This window comes from Anser cygnoides, chromosome Z (genome assembly GCF_040182565.1).
Source record: "Anser cygnoides isolate HZ-2024a breed goose chromosome Z, Taihu_goose_T2T_genome, whole genome shotgun sequence".
In the NCBI taxonomy this organism is placed as follows: Eukaryota; Metazoa; Chordata; class Aves; order Anseriformes; family Anatidae; genus Anser; species Anser cygnoides.
In genome coordinates, this window is record NC_089912.1 from 33,876,674 (window position 1) to 33,889,651 (window position 12,978).

Genomic DNA, 12,978 nt, shown 5'->3' on the forward strand with positions numbered 1-12,978 from the left:
ATGTATTAAGCACTGAAATGGTGCTTTCAGATCTGCAGAGCCAGCAGTTCTGTTACCACTGCTGTGACGCAGGAGATAATTCTGTTGGGCAAGCATCAGCATGGGGGTGGATCTACAGTACAGGATGTGTAATGTCAACATGAAGCATGGGAGCTGGCAGTAAGAAGGAAAGCAGCCATTTCATGCCAGCGCAGGAAGCCTAAATAGATTTTTCCCTCTGCATCTTGTCCTTTTATGCTGCTTTCATACTTGGTATTAAACAATTACCTTCTGCTTTGTCATCTGAAAACTTCAGTCCAGCAGGGTTTCATTTCCTTTTGAAATTCTTTTTTTCTTCTTTTTTAAATTGTTATTACCAGTTTTTTTTTTTTTTTTTTTACAAGTGAAGTGCCCTCCAAAAGCATGTCTGATGGATTTTAAAAGGGGTTAGGGGGAGGCTGAAGGGCTAAGCAGATCTGGAGAAAGAGAAGAGTTCAATCATGTGAAAGTTCTGAGCTTCAGCTGAAGTTTCATTGTAGATCCTTTTGGCTTCAGTGCAGAGACAGTTTGTTCAAAAGCTGTAACCATTTAAGAACATTGTACTGCAGCTGTGAAATGCAGAAAGGTACAAAATACTGCAAGTGATACTGCATAGTCTTTGAAACTGTAATTACTAAGAAACTGTAGAAAGCCATTGTAATTGTTTCTGCTTTCTTTTAAGCAGGAATGTCCTATTAGATTTTTTTTTTTCCTATTTGATTAAGGCTAGTGCCAAATTACTTTGACACCATTTTTTTAAGTGCCAAATACCGTTACATGACTATCTAAATCTCGGGCTGGGGGGGGGGGAGCAAAACAAAACAACAACAACAAAAAACTTATAAATAAGCTTTTCAGGCATTCTGTGAACTTTTAAATCTTAAAAAATGTAGTGATTTGTCTTCTGTATGCTCAGTCATGGATAGGTCTCCTGTTTTCGTTTGTTCTTGTTTGTTTGTTTTTGTTGTTGTCATTTTAATGTCCCTCTCCCCAATGTTTGGAGACATCTTCTTCTAACTGCAGCCTGGGAAGCTCTAGAATAGCAGAACTTGCTTCCTGATGGGCATGGCAGAGCTCTACTTCATAATCAGAGCTCTCATGATTTCTCTTGCTTGTTCAGCAGGATTTTCAAAGAATGATTTTACAGCTTCTCTTGAATGAATCCTTGTCTTAGATGCTGTTCTGTGGTAGCCCTGCAAAGGTATGACTTTCTTCATACGTTCCTAAGAACTGGAGTGGGAGTGTGGTAGTAGTCAACCCACAGGTATGTTTTCCCAGTTGTAATTTGGTGATGGGAGGAGGGGATGCATATAAAACAAGTCTGTATGTGAAGACTGTTTGTTCTGTTCTGCAGTAACTTCATCCTTACACAGTCCTCCTTGCTCCATTGGCCCCATTCAGCAGATTTTTTGGTTGAAACTATGGAGGACTAGCACTTCTCCATAGTGTACTTGGAAATAAATATCACTGAAAAATTAGGTGAAACTTGAACACCATCTCAGGCAGAACTTTTTCTTGGTTACGTAGATAACTCCATGTATGGTAGCTATTTGAGCATTAGAAGTATCAAGGATACAGTCAAATCAATAGGCTTCTTCTTCTAAGATATAGTTACTGTGTACATATAATTTCTTTTGCAGGTTTTATTTTCTGGAAGTTGGAAATTTTATGGCTTTTTCAGTGTGTTGAACAGTTTCTAGTGCACACTGGAGAGAATGTTCATCAGAAGTGTTTCTTCATATGCAAATGAATAAGGCTTCTAAATTTTGTCTGTACCTTTTCTTGCTCAAACTAGAACATCTCTATACTGCAAAGAAAATACAGGGTCCTTCACTTTTTCATACCCAAAAAGGTGCTACTTGCTGAAGATAGTTTATTATAAATAACTGCTAAGATGATAATCTCACCACAGCATGCTTGGCAGTCTTCCACTGAGTTAGCCTGTTTCAGTAAAGAGCTGTCGCTTAAGATACAAAGCAATCTGCAGGGACATATGATCACACACACTGACTGTTTTCTCTGTCATCATGGATGCCTTATCATTTCCTGTGTCTGATAACTAGGAACTGGAATTGTTATCTGGTTCTAGCAAGCTCTAGCACCAGAAAGATGGACTTGAGTTCCCATCTCATAAACATGAGGTGACAGAGAAGTTCTCAGTTTTGAAAACACTGGTTCGAGAACATTTGTAGGACATGTTTTTTTTTTGTTGTTGTTGTTTATTTGTTTGTTTGTTTGTTTTGGTGCCACAAGTGTAGACATCAAACTCTTGGTTTGTAGAAGTTCACAACAGATTTTCCTATTAGAAGCGGTGGTGAAACGTGCCTACAACTAGCAATGAAAATGTAGAGACAGTTTTTGTTGTTGTTTTGATTTATTGGAGGTAAGTATTGACTTTGAGATCTTAGAATTTTTGTTTGTAAATATTCAAATGAAGGACTACAGTAGGAAGACATAAGGGACTATCCATTATTTTCTGAGAGTATCAGAAGAATAATAATATCTTTATAGGTTCAGTGTCAAGATTTGATTGTAGTCACACAGCTTGATGGTGGCTTATTTTTATTTTAAAATTTAATACTTCTTTTTGGTACATCGCTGTTGACTTATGTTGTTGCAACAGTTATTTGATGGATATCATTGACTGTTCTATGCAAAACAAGTAGAGTGATGGCAAATTTTGTGTTTTATTTATTTAGAAACAATTTGATTGGGCCACCTCTACTGCTCTGTTAGCAGTACAGTGTGAATCAGAACTTTGACTAATCTCTGCATTATTTATGGATTTTATTCCTTGACACCCGATGCTTTTCAGAGACCTAAAAACTTACACTTCAAGCATATGCTTCTTCGATTGTTTAAAAATATAGAAAGTGATCTTCAGTTGAAGCAATTGATAAGACTGAGATGGAACAAATGAAGGTACTAACCATGATGATATTTTTTTTTCTCTCTGATTTGACAGACCATGTTAAATACTGTTTGTATCTCTAAAAGAACAAGGGAAAACCAGAACATGAAACATTTAGTGAGACACTGAGTTTCCAGCCTTAATAACAGTCCTTTTTTGCAAGCCAGACAAGTGACTCTCATCTGGGAAGTAATTTGCCCTCTTCTGATAGGAAAGCATGGAAAGAGGCAGAGAGATGTAAGGTTCTTTATCGAGTGATGGTATCCCACCACACAAGCTCTACAAAGGCAAATTTATGTGTTCTTTCCTGAAATTGTGGGAGTAGATTAATGATTGAATGGGTTCTGCTCACTGATAAGATGAAGAAAGCGTTGGAACTGGTTCCTGATGTCCAGTGACCCAAGTATGCTTAAAGAGTGTTCTTCATCTCAACATGTGACCTGGATAGATGCCTTTTTACTAACTGATGGCTGTTCTGAATGTGTCATGTCTAGGAGCTGCCTAACTTGGGTGACCTTGTGGCTTTAAAGAAAATCCTGTGGAACAGTTAGTTGCAACCTTACTGAAGGACACATTCTGAAGAGCTAGCTCATTAAGCAAGCTTTGAAGGGTGTGCTCTGCAGATCAGCTTCCTGTTATTTGGTTAATGGTTGACCTAGTTCTATTGCCATATGCTTCCTGGAATGCTTTCTAATATAAAATATGTGTTAAAGCAAGACTGGGATAATAAAAGGAAAGTCAAAGCCTTTATGAAACAGAAATTATATAATGCTGTTGGATTTTGGAGGATATTGTAGTTACTAAAAATGACAATATCTTCATGGAACTGTATTGATTCTGATTGAAACTCAGCAGTGTTAATCAGACCCATTTATGTATTTTTTGAGTCTGGCCTTGTACAGAAGGTTTGTATCAGTAATTCTCTGTGCTCTGTGTGTGAAGTTAAAGTTCGGGAGTGAAGCACTCAGAGTGATGTTATAGCTGTGAGGAAAGATTAGATTAGATTTGGTTAAAGGCAGAATGACTTTTTCCCCTGTGGTAGGGTTTGGTTTTGTTTTGTTCATTGCAAACCATGGATTAGCATTTTTTCTCCCCCCTTTTAAATCCTGGCTAGAAGCTAGAAATGGGGATTCAAGCTTTTACCTGGCCTCAGACACCACACAGCATACGTAGTCGCACGTAGGCAAAAATACAAGAGATTTTCAGGTACTAGATAAAGTTATACCTCCAACTTGAATGAGTGTTTTCTGACAGACTGAAGTTCTGAAGAACCTACAGGCTGTGCTTTCTAGTTAATATGATTTTCTGACCTAGGGAAAAAAAAGGCTTTGTGATAACAACGGTTTCATAAGTAGCATGCATTATGGTAGAATAGGGGGAAGGGAAAATTAAAGCCATGCTTTGTAACCTTTTGAGAGCTCATGACTATATCAATAGATGTGGTGATTTATTATTCTTCGTCAGTGTGGGAAACTGAACCGCTTACCAGACATACTGCTTTGAATATTCATCTAACTTGGCAGTAGCTAACACATGTCTCTTCAGTTGAAGATAGCTTGCAAGCAGTCCAGGTGTGAATTGTAGGTGAAGGTATGTCACGACAGTGGTGAGGGTTGCTGGGACCAGCCCAATATATCTGTGTGGGAAGAAATAAGTTGTTAGAACCTGTAAAAGCAGCTGTTGTTTACCAGCATGGGGAGTATATAATCTGCAGAGAAGTAGTGGGATGTCTTGGGATTCATAATCAAGTTCTACCCCTAGAAATCCTTCAACTTGGAGAGGCCCTTCATATGAGCCTTATGACACTGGACTTATTTGGTAGGGATATGAATATTTTGGTTTATTTGCGTAGGATACATGTACTGACAGTGTTGCACAGATTCCCCTTCTTCCTTTGTGCGTAACAGTGAGTGGTATTTTTGTAGATCTCCTGGATCTTGGGGAAAACAAACCACAACATTTTTAGGTGGACACAATGTGGTGTGTGAGATGTAATCATATTGGTCATGAAAAAAATATCTGCTCTGGGGACTGACACAAGCACAGCTATTTGTGCAACCTGATCAGAACAAAGGATAATGCTTCTGCTGCAAGATCAGACAGATCTGATGCTTCAGCAGGCTGAGCAAATGAATGGAGGAAGGGCTCCTCTTATCCATTGTCTCAAAGATGCAAGCTTACAGAGAAGAAAGGGAGGTTGAATAGAGCTTCTGAAGGAATATGCTGCTTTGTGTTCTGTGGGAAGAGAGCAAGCAGGATTTCTGGAAGTTCTCTGCGTTGGCAGGCTGACAAGCTTGTAATAGGAAAGTGTGGCAATGGGCTACTGGTATTGAACAAGTACTTTCTCTTCTGTAGCCTGCTTAGAAAATCCTAACTGTTATTAGGAGGCAGAAGAAATATACTGGGCTTGCAATATGGGACCAAACCTACCTCGAAGGAAGCTCAGTGCATGTAGAAGACCAATTAATTCTGATGTACTAGTAAAGAATGATTTAAGACTTTCTGTACATGAACAATTTTCAGAGTTTTTCCCTCCGTCCCTCTCTCCCTCCCTCCCTCCCTCCCTCCCTCCCTCCCTCCCTCCCTCTCTCCCTCCCTCCCTCTCATTCTCCCTCCCTCCCTCTCATTCTCCCTCGTTCTCTTTTTTCCTTCTTCCCTTTTCCTTTGTCTCTTCTGAATAACCTATCTACGTGTTCTGGGATACCTCTCAGTTGTGTTCCTGGTGGGATTTTTATATAGGGAGAGCTGGGCTGATCAAATTAATGGGACAGTCAAAATCATCATCTGCTTGGAAGAATCCCTCTGTTTCTCTTGCTACAGCTGTCAAGCTGTCATAGGCAAATTAGCCCAAGTGGGATTTTAGTAGCAAGCTCTCTTTTTAAAGGCATAATGAGGCCAAGGAAATGTGAGAAGAGAGGGAGCAGAACAGGAATTTTTTGATAAGCTGAGTAGAACTGAGGGTTACATCATGTTCCAGAGCTGTAAGATTTGACTTCCACCCTCAAGGGGGATTTCAGCTGAGAAGTGAATGCTTTAGAATGAGGGGTGTGGGAGTTACGTCATTATCATAGTTGGTTAGATCTTTGTGTGTTACCTTTTTGTGTGGTCACTGGGACTAGCAGTTGCTAGCAGTTAAATTTCTGGTTATCGGAAGACTTTTGTATATATTCCCTTCTCTTTAAAACCAGGCTTTTCTTGATTCAGGGACCCATAGCATCATTTCTTTAGCAAGCATGCTGTTTTTCTTTCTTTAAGTTAATGGATATGAGATTTGTATGTGTAATAACAAGAGAACCAGTCTTGGTGATCCATGAGATCTCTTCCATACTTTGTTCTCCAACAACCTGTCTAGAAGGTAATATGAATGCTAAGGAGATGTAATGAGTTTCACAAGATATGAACACAGTCCATCGCTACCTTGCATTGGGGATGAAGATGCTTCTTTAGGAGCCTGCTTAGAAAAGCGCATCAGAAAGTCACCAGACCCCTTGAGAGGAACCTTGTGTTGAAACTTTTAAATATGTGATGTCTGGGCCATCATGACCACCTTGTTTAGTATCCAAAAGCAATCGTGAAAGTTCCATCTTCTTATTCCTAGGAAGGAGTTAAACGCAGACCCAGAGGATGTGCCATGCTGGATTTGACCCAACATATCCTTCAGTACGGGTTTCCAGCTGTCTTGACCAAGAGGAAATACTGTTGGGAGAGGAAATGATGATACCGGTTTATCCGTGGCTGAGCTCTTGTGGCTTCTTTGCCTCCATTATTCAATTGTGGTTGCACCATGTCTAAACTAAATCAGCTTTGGGCAGGGTGACCAAAGCTACGTATATAGTCTGTTGGAAAAGAGTTAAATGAAGTTTCAAATAATACCTGGGTGTGAGGACAGGATGAAAAACCTCCTGGGTGGACATAAATCTCACACAAATCACAAAGCATTCTTCCAAGTGTTGCTGAGAAGGAGCGCTTTCTGAAAAGAACACGATCAGCTTGATGCTAAGCAGAGACAAAAAGTCAATTGTCTATCAATGAAGGCTGCAAAAACATTTCTTATTATGTTCTGCTTGCCTATTCAGGAAACAGGAGGCACAGCAGAGGATGTTGGCTAGTTTTGGAGATCCACTGAAGCTGTTACATATTCCAACCTTATGTTAAGCAGATCTCATCTTTGCTTTGTGGGATTTTATTTTAATGTGTTCCTAACAATACAACTCCTTAAGTTGGACCCATCACTGTTTTCTAGAAAGTCAGAACTACCAATTATAATTATGGTAATGTTTTCATAAAATACAGAGTATATTATGGCTTAGATAACAGAGGAACCAAGAATGGTTGGCTTGTATGAAACTTTGAACTGTGCAATAAGCAAGAGCCACTGTGTTTCTGAGTCATTCATCTATCCAGGCTAAGGAAGGTGGATATTTGAAGTTCTTGTGGGTAAATGATGATTTTTGGAATTTATCCAGTATCATTACAAGGCAATAGCCATTTGGGGGAGAACGGGGGAAGGGCTGTCCTCAAATATTCACAAAGGTGCCAAGCTGAAGAGGAGAAGTTATCAAAACATGTATTTGTACAATCTTTAAATCTCAGCCTAACATTTTTTATTATTTTTTTCTCCCAGTAAAAAGGGATTGAAAATTGAGTAGTTTCCTTGGGGTTATACAGATGGAGGTGCCTGCTTTTGCATCTCTAGAAGAAGGGGATTCTGGCATAAGAAAACCTCATGCAGAGAGCACAGAGGAGTCACAGGTCTTATTGGCTACTGGCTTTTTAGTATATCAGAAAATACTTTGGGGGCTTTCCATGACCAAAGTAAATACTGACCTTGCTTTAATAGATCAAACAGATAAAACCAGCCTTGTGTTTTTGAGAGCCCTTGATCCCAGAGAGAAAAGCAAGGGTCTTCCTTTTTCTTTTGGACCTGTTCCACTGCAAACAAAAGCATCCCACAGGTCAGAAAAGAGGGGTATCTGATAGGATTTAAAGAGACTTTTCCTTTTTCCTTCTGTTCTCTACACCAGTAATTTATATTTAGAAATAAAACAGACCTAAAATCTCCTCATTCAGTTTTTATCTGTAATGGATAGAAAATATGGAATAGAAAATGCTCTGTGAATCACTTGAGAAATGCCTTGGCTTGATAGCCAATGTTGACTTCAGAAGTCCCATCTTTCTCTTGAATTAGAAAACAAAAATGCTGTAAAGGAGTAGATATCATTCAAAATGGTTAGAATAGCTAAACGGACTACTACAGTACTCAGATATATAAATACAGGGGATACTGTCATTCCTCTGCTGATCTGTGCAAGTACTACTCTTGGAATATTAAATCCATTCCTGAAGTTGGCATGTCTTTAAAAATAAGGGTAGAAATGCTGAGGATAGCAATGACTTGAAGTCTGGAAAATTGTGCTTCACAGTGAGAACTTACAGATAGTCCATTCTCCCCTTTCAGAGGATTTCAGAAGTGACATTTAGAAGGCTAAAAGCAGTTAATTTGACAGGCTATGCCCGATATTATAGGAATCTGGAATCTGTACCAAGCTGTAACAAGATGCAGTGGCTGGAATCTAAGACTAGAAAATGTTTGCTATATAAATAGTTATTTATTTCTAATTTAATAGTGGAAAAAGATTAGGAGCTATTGGAATAACTAATGGACTCGGTAGAAAATCCTAAGGCATCAAGCCTGTAGTCTCTCTCTAGAAGCCATGCTGAGAGACAGGCTTTAGAGTACTATCAATGAGTTGGATGAGGACAACTGCCTAGCTGTAGATGGTGAACTTTGAGCAAGGTGACTGCACTTATCTCATGCCAGGTCAGGGGTAAGTTGTCTCAAAGAATAGCCGATGAGAATGCTGGAGCTTTGAAATGTAGGAAATCTAAAGAGGTACTTGAGTTTTACTGGAACATGCAGTGAGAATCGTTTTCCCCAGGCATACCAGAGTGAAGCAAATAACCAATTAAATGAAATAATAAGGCAGACTGCAGGTTTGTAGTATCAGTTGATGCCTGATTATCTCTCTCCCAGGTTTTCCTCCATTTCCCCATCTCAGGTTTAGAACTAAGGATAAACGATTTGCACTTAATTCTCAGCATGGAATCTATGTACAAGGTTGGTGGAAGCTGCCTTCCTCTTACAAAGTAGATGTGTTTTCCGGTTGTCTTAATAGAGGAAAAGAAGAAATGGAACAAAGTTTTTATATAGTCCTGACAGTGCTGAGCTGCTACAGACTTGCACATTGTGGTTTCTAAAGGACAGTAAATCCCCCAAACAGAAGACCTCTGGTTTCCTCTGGACTCTACAGACCAGCACTTTGGTCACCCAGAACTTTAGTCCTGATTTTACAGACAGGAACTAGAGACTTTGGTCCTACAGTTACCACAGAGGTGGTTGTGGCATAAAAACTCAATCAGAATTTGTAAACATGTTGATTTCCTAGAGCAACCTAACTTTCTATTAAAAATACCCCACCAATTATATTGTGATTTCATAATAACCAGTTTTCATAATAGTCATAATTTCATAATAACCAATTCATAATATCTTTCAGTAGTAATCTATCAGTTTTTTGTTAGGCAACTTTCAAAATCATATTTATTCTGTTTAGGATGATACACCTAGGAAACTTTGAGATTAACTCTCTTGTCTTCTGTGCTAATCAAAACGCTTTTAAAATTAGCACTGTCATTAGATCTTCTGGGTTTCTTGATAACTGATACACAAATTAGTCAATATCTGAGAAAAATGGTATATTAGCTTCTTTTGAAGGTCATGCTGCAGTAAAGTCCTCATTGTAAATGCTTTTCTTTTTATTTTTTGTAAAACAGTTATTACAACGGATGAAGGAGAGTTTTGATTCCCTAATTGACAAAGTATTTGCAGTTCTTAATTTGTAGTTTTACTTTTGGAAGGCTTTCAGGATTCAGAACACTGTATTGCAGTAGTCTAATTGGAGGAGTTAGAAGACAATGGCAGAACAAAGGATTTCTCGAATGAAGAAGGGGGAAGAGGTCTGAGCTGTTTTTTCTGTGTTTCCTTGGGAATGAGTGATTATTTTAACTCATAAGTAACAGCTGTCTTCCATCATGAAATGCAAGTGAAGTTAAGATAGAAGGTGACTTCTTCTCTTCCAACTGTTCCCAATCCATTTATCTTCCATATTCAGTTTCAAATCTTTTCTTCTTTTTGCATGGTTGCAAAGGTACCTTCTTGTCTTTAACTCGAACATTTCCTTTCTTCTTCTAATCAAGCCTACAGATATAGCCCCTGTATGCTCAGCTGAAAAGGAAACCACTTTTTTTTTTTTGTTGACAGTGAAACTTCACTGCCAAAATGATCTTGGACTGCAGGTGGCTAGAGGTATATGATACAAGTTAGTTTGTCAGCTTTGGAACACATCTGAAGGGCAGACTCTTCAGGAAGGGTGAAGGAAGGGTGAGCTGCAGCACCAATCCTGTGATTAGCCAAGTCTCGTTCTGCCTCCTTTAGCTTCCAAGACCTTGAAGATCCATTGCAAGTTCTGCTTTCAGGTAAGGAGAAATGGATTCCCATTTTGACTCTCTATTTTGTAATAAAAGCTAATCAGTAAGTACTGATCCACATAAGGGTCTGGTCCTCAGCTGGGGAAAATTGGCAGAATTCCAGCAAGTTTCTAGAAATAAAAATAAAAATAAAGAAGAAGAAATCTCAAAAAGCACAATAGGTACTGGAATTTGTACAGTATTCTGCAGCTCATAAGAACACAGGAGCAGGAATGACACTGATGGCTTAATCTTTCTGTGGTCCCTTGTTTTTTCATGAGGGAAAGAAAATCTTTAAGAGAGAACTTTGCTCCTGTTCTCTTGGTAATATTGGCTTGCATGGCTTTGTTTTTCTTTGAAAACTGATATCAGCAGAGTATCCAGCCTTCAGGAGTGAAGCCATTATATGTGGGGCTTGCAACAGGAGCCAAAGTTTAAAAATAAAATACCAGGCTGCCTTCCTGAGGATCCAGACATAGCATACACACACACACACACATATGCAATATCTTGACTGACCACAGTTATATCAGTTACTGAGTTCAGAGCAACAGACAATAAGAACCAAAAAGGGAGTCTTGTTCCTTAAAAAGAAAGAGGAAGAAATGTAAGACTGCTGCAGGCTCAGATACCAGATTGTGGAGTGCATGGGAGGCCCTTCCTCACCAATACGTCTGAGAGACAGTAAAACCAGATGACTTTTGGTCATTCCTGGTGGTATCTGCTGTAGTACATTCACAACCCTCCCTTTTCCCTCCCTTTTTTTCTCTGCCCTACTATGTTCCTTTCTTAAGAAATGAAAGCAGTAGCTTTTATTTCATCCTGTGTGCTTTGGGACCAGCACACCAAACATACACAGAAGAAGTGAAAGACCAGCTCCTTTGACTTCAGAGCTACATTGAAGCTGCATGTCACCAGCATCATTCTTTTCTAAGCTGTGGAAATAGCAATAGCAGGTGACCAGTTTGCATCTTTCCAGAAGACCTGGAGAAGGAGCGGCCCACAGAGCAAGTAGTAGGTAGACCAGGAAAAAATATGGCAGAAAAGCAGGAATTTGAGGTTTAATGGCAGGAATACAGCTTCGAAGGTGAGATAGGTTATGTTAGAAAGGAATGTTCTTTCAAAGGAAAAGAACTTTTTATATACTTCCTCAAAATGCTGATGTCATATCTACTTCCAGAGTTTTCCAGAAAATTGTGAGCTTGATTGGCAGAGTTGGGAAGTAAAGATTCCACCAGTGGCTTGCTGTGAGGTAGCAGGGGGTCTCCTTCTTTCAGGTGACACAACAAGGAAGCTGTCTGTAGATATAAGATGTGCACAGTCCATCTGCCTGTTTGCTGCCTTAAGCTAGAGTGCTAAAATATTGAAGACTACCTTTTTTGACTGCAGAGATTTGGCAGATGCTGTTTCCAGAAAAATCCCGGATTCCAAGATGTCCCTCACAGAAAACTCAAAATGGATTTTTAGCTAGGCTTTTTCCAGCTGCAGCAAGCATGTTTGTGTATTGACAACTGTAGGGGAACAAAAAAAAAGAACAAAAACAAAAACAAAGAAGAGGTGTTACCACTTCATATCTTTGCCCAGGCCAAGTAAGTTACAGCTGCCCATGACACACTTGGCTTTTGGCAGAGCTTAGGCTGGTTGTGCTCTGCAGAAGTAGGATGAAGCATGATCAGTATGCTTCCTTCAGCAGGAATGCCAGCAGTATCTTGGATTACTACAGAGAATGTTTTGTGTCTGTAAGCTCCTGCAGAATTTGGGTTCACATTAAACAGGATCAGGAGTCATTGGCAGGTTGTATATGGCTCTCAGCAGAAGCTAATTGCCATTTTTGGAAAAACGTGTTTGACATCCAGACTGTCAAGATAGGATATTTATTTTACTGAAGTTTTTCAGGAAAAATGTACTAGTTGAACATACAGTGAAGGTGGTGTTGTAGACTAGAGGTTTTCTAAGACTTGATTCTCTTACAATCTGAACTTTAAAAAAAAATCCATAAAATGTCTTTTTTTTTTTTTTTTTGTGGTGTTGTCCTAACAGTGAAGGGTAAGTGCAATTGTCAGCATGTGAAAACTAATTGCCTGGGTTGTTCTCATAAATTTTGTTATCCAGGGTGGAGTGGAAGTGTGCGCAAGCTTTGTGGCTCCAGCTAGCATGTGTAAAAGAGAGGTCTGATTAAATCAAACTTCCTCTTCTTTGGTCATGAATATCTCCTGCTTACAGAAGACATTGAGGAAGATCTAGTGTTCCTCTTACAGATATTTTTATAAAGGTGCTATAAAGAAACAAATATCCCCTTTGATTTTTATTATTATTATTGTTTTTTTATTTTTCCCTCCACTGGACATTTGCCAGAACAAAAGAATTATGAATACACTGCCCAATATTTAGAAGAGTTTGGTAAGAGCATAAGGATTCAGCAGTTTCGGTAAAGTCGTCTCAAGAGAAGTGCCTTTCAGACCTCACAATAACTTGAATTTTACCAAGTGTCAGTCCTTGGAAACAAATCTCCTTTCCCACCC

The 12,978-nt window shown here is 39.1% G+C and overlaps 1 protein-coding gene across 9 annotated transcripts in view; it reads left to right on the top strand.

Moving 5' to 3' along the window:
- The window catches only part of ZNF462 (zinc finger protein 462), a 98,008-nt gene that overhangs the window by 13,317 nt on the left and 71,713 nt on the right, over positions 1–12,978 (top strand). The window contains exon 1 of one of the 9 annotated variants that reach the window (XM_048051201.2): positions 5,681–10,465. The exons of the other annotated variants lie outside the window; for them this stretch is intronic. The gene's annotated coding sequence lies outside the window, so the exon portion shown is untranslated. Of the gene's footprint in view, positions 1–5,680; positions 10,466–12,978 lie in introns of those variants that run through there. 9 annotated transcript variants of the gene reach the window in all.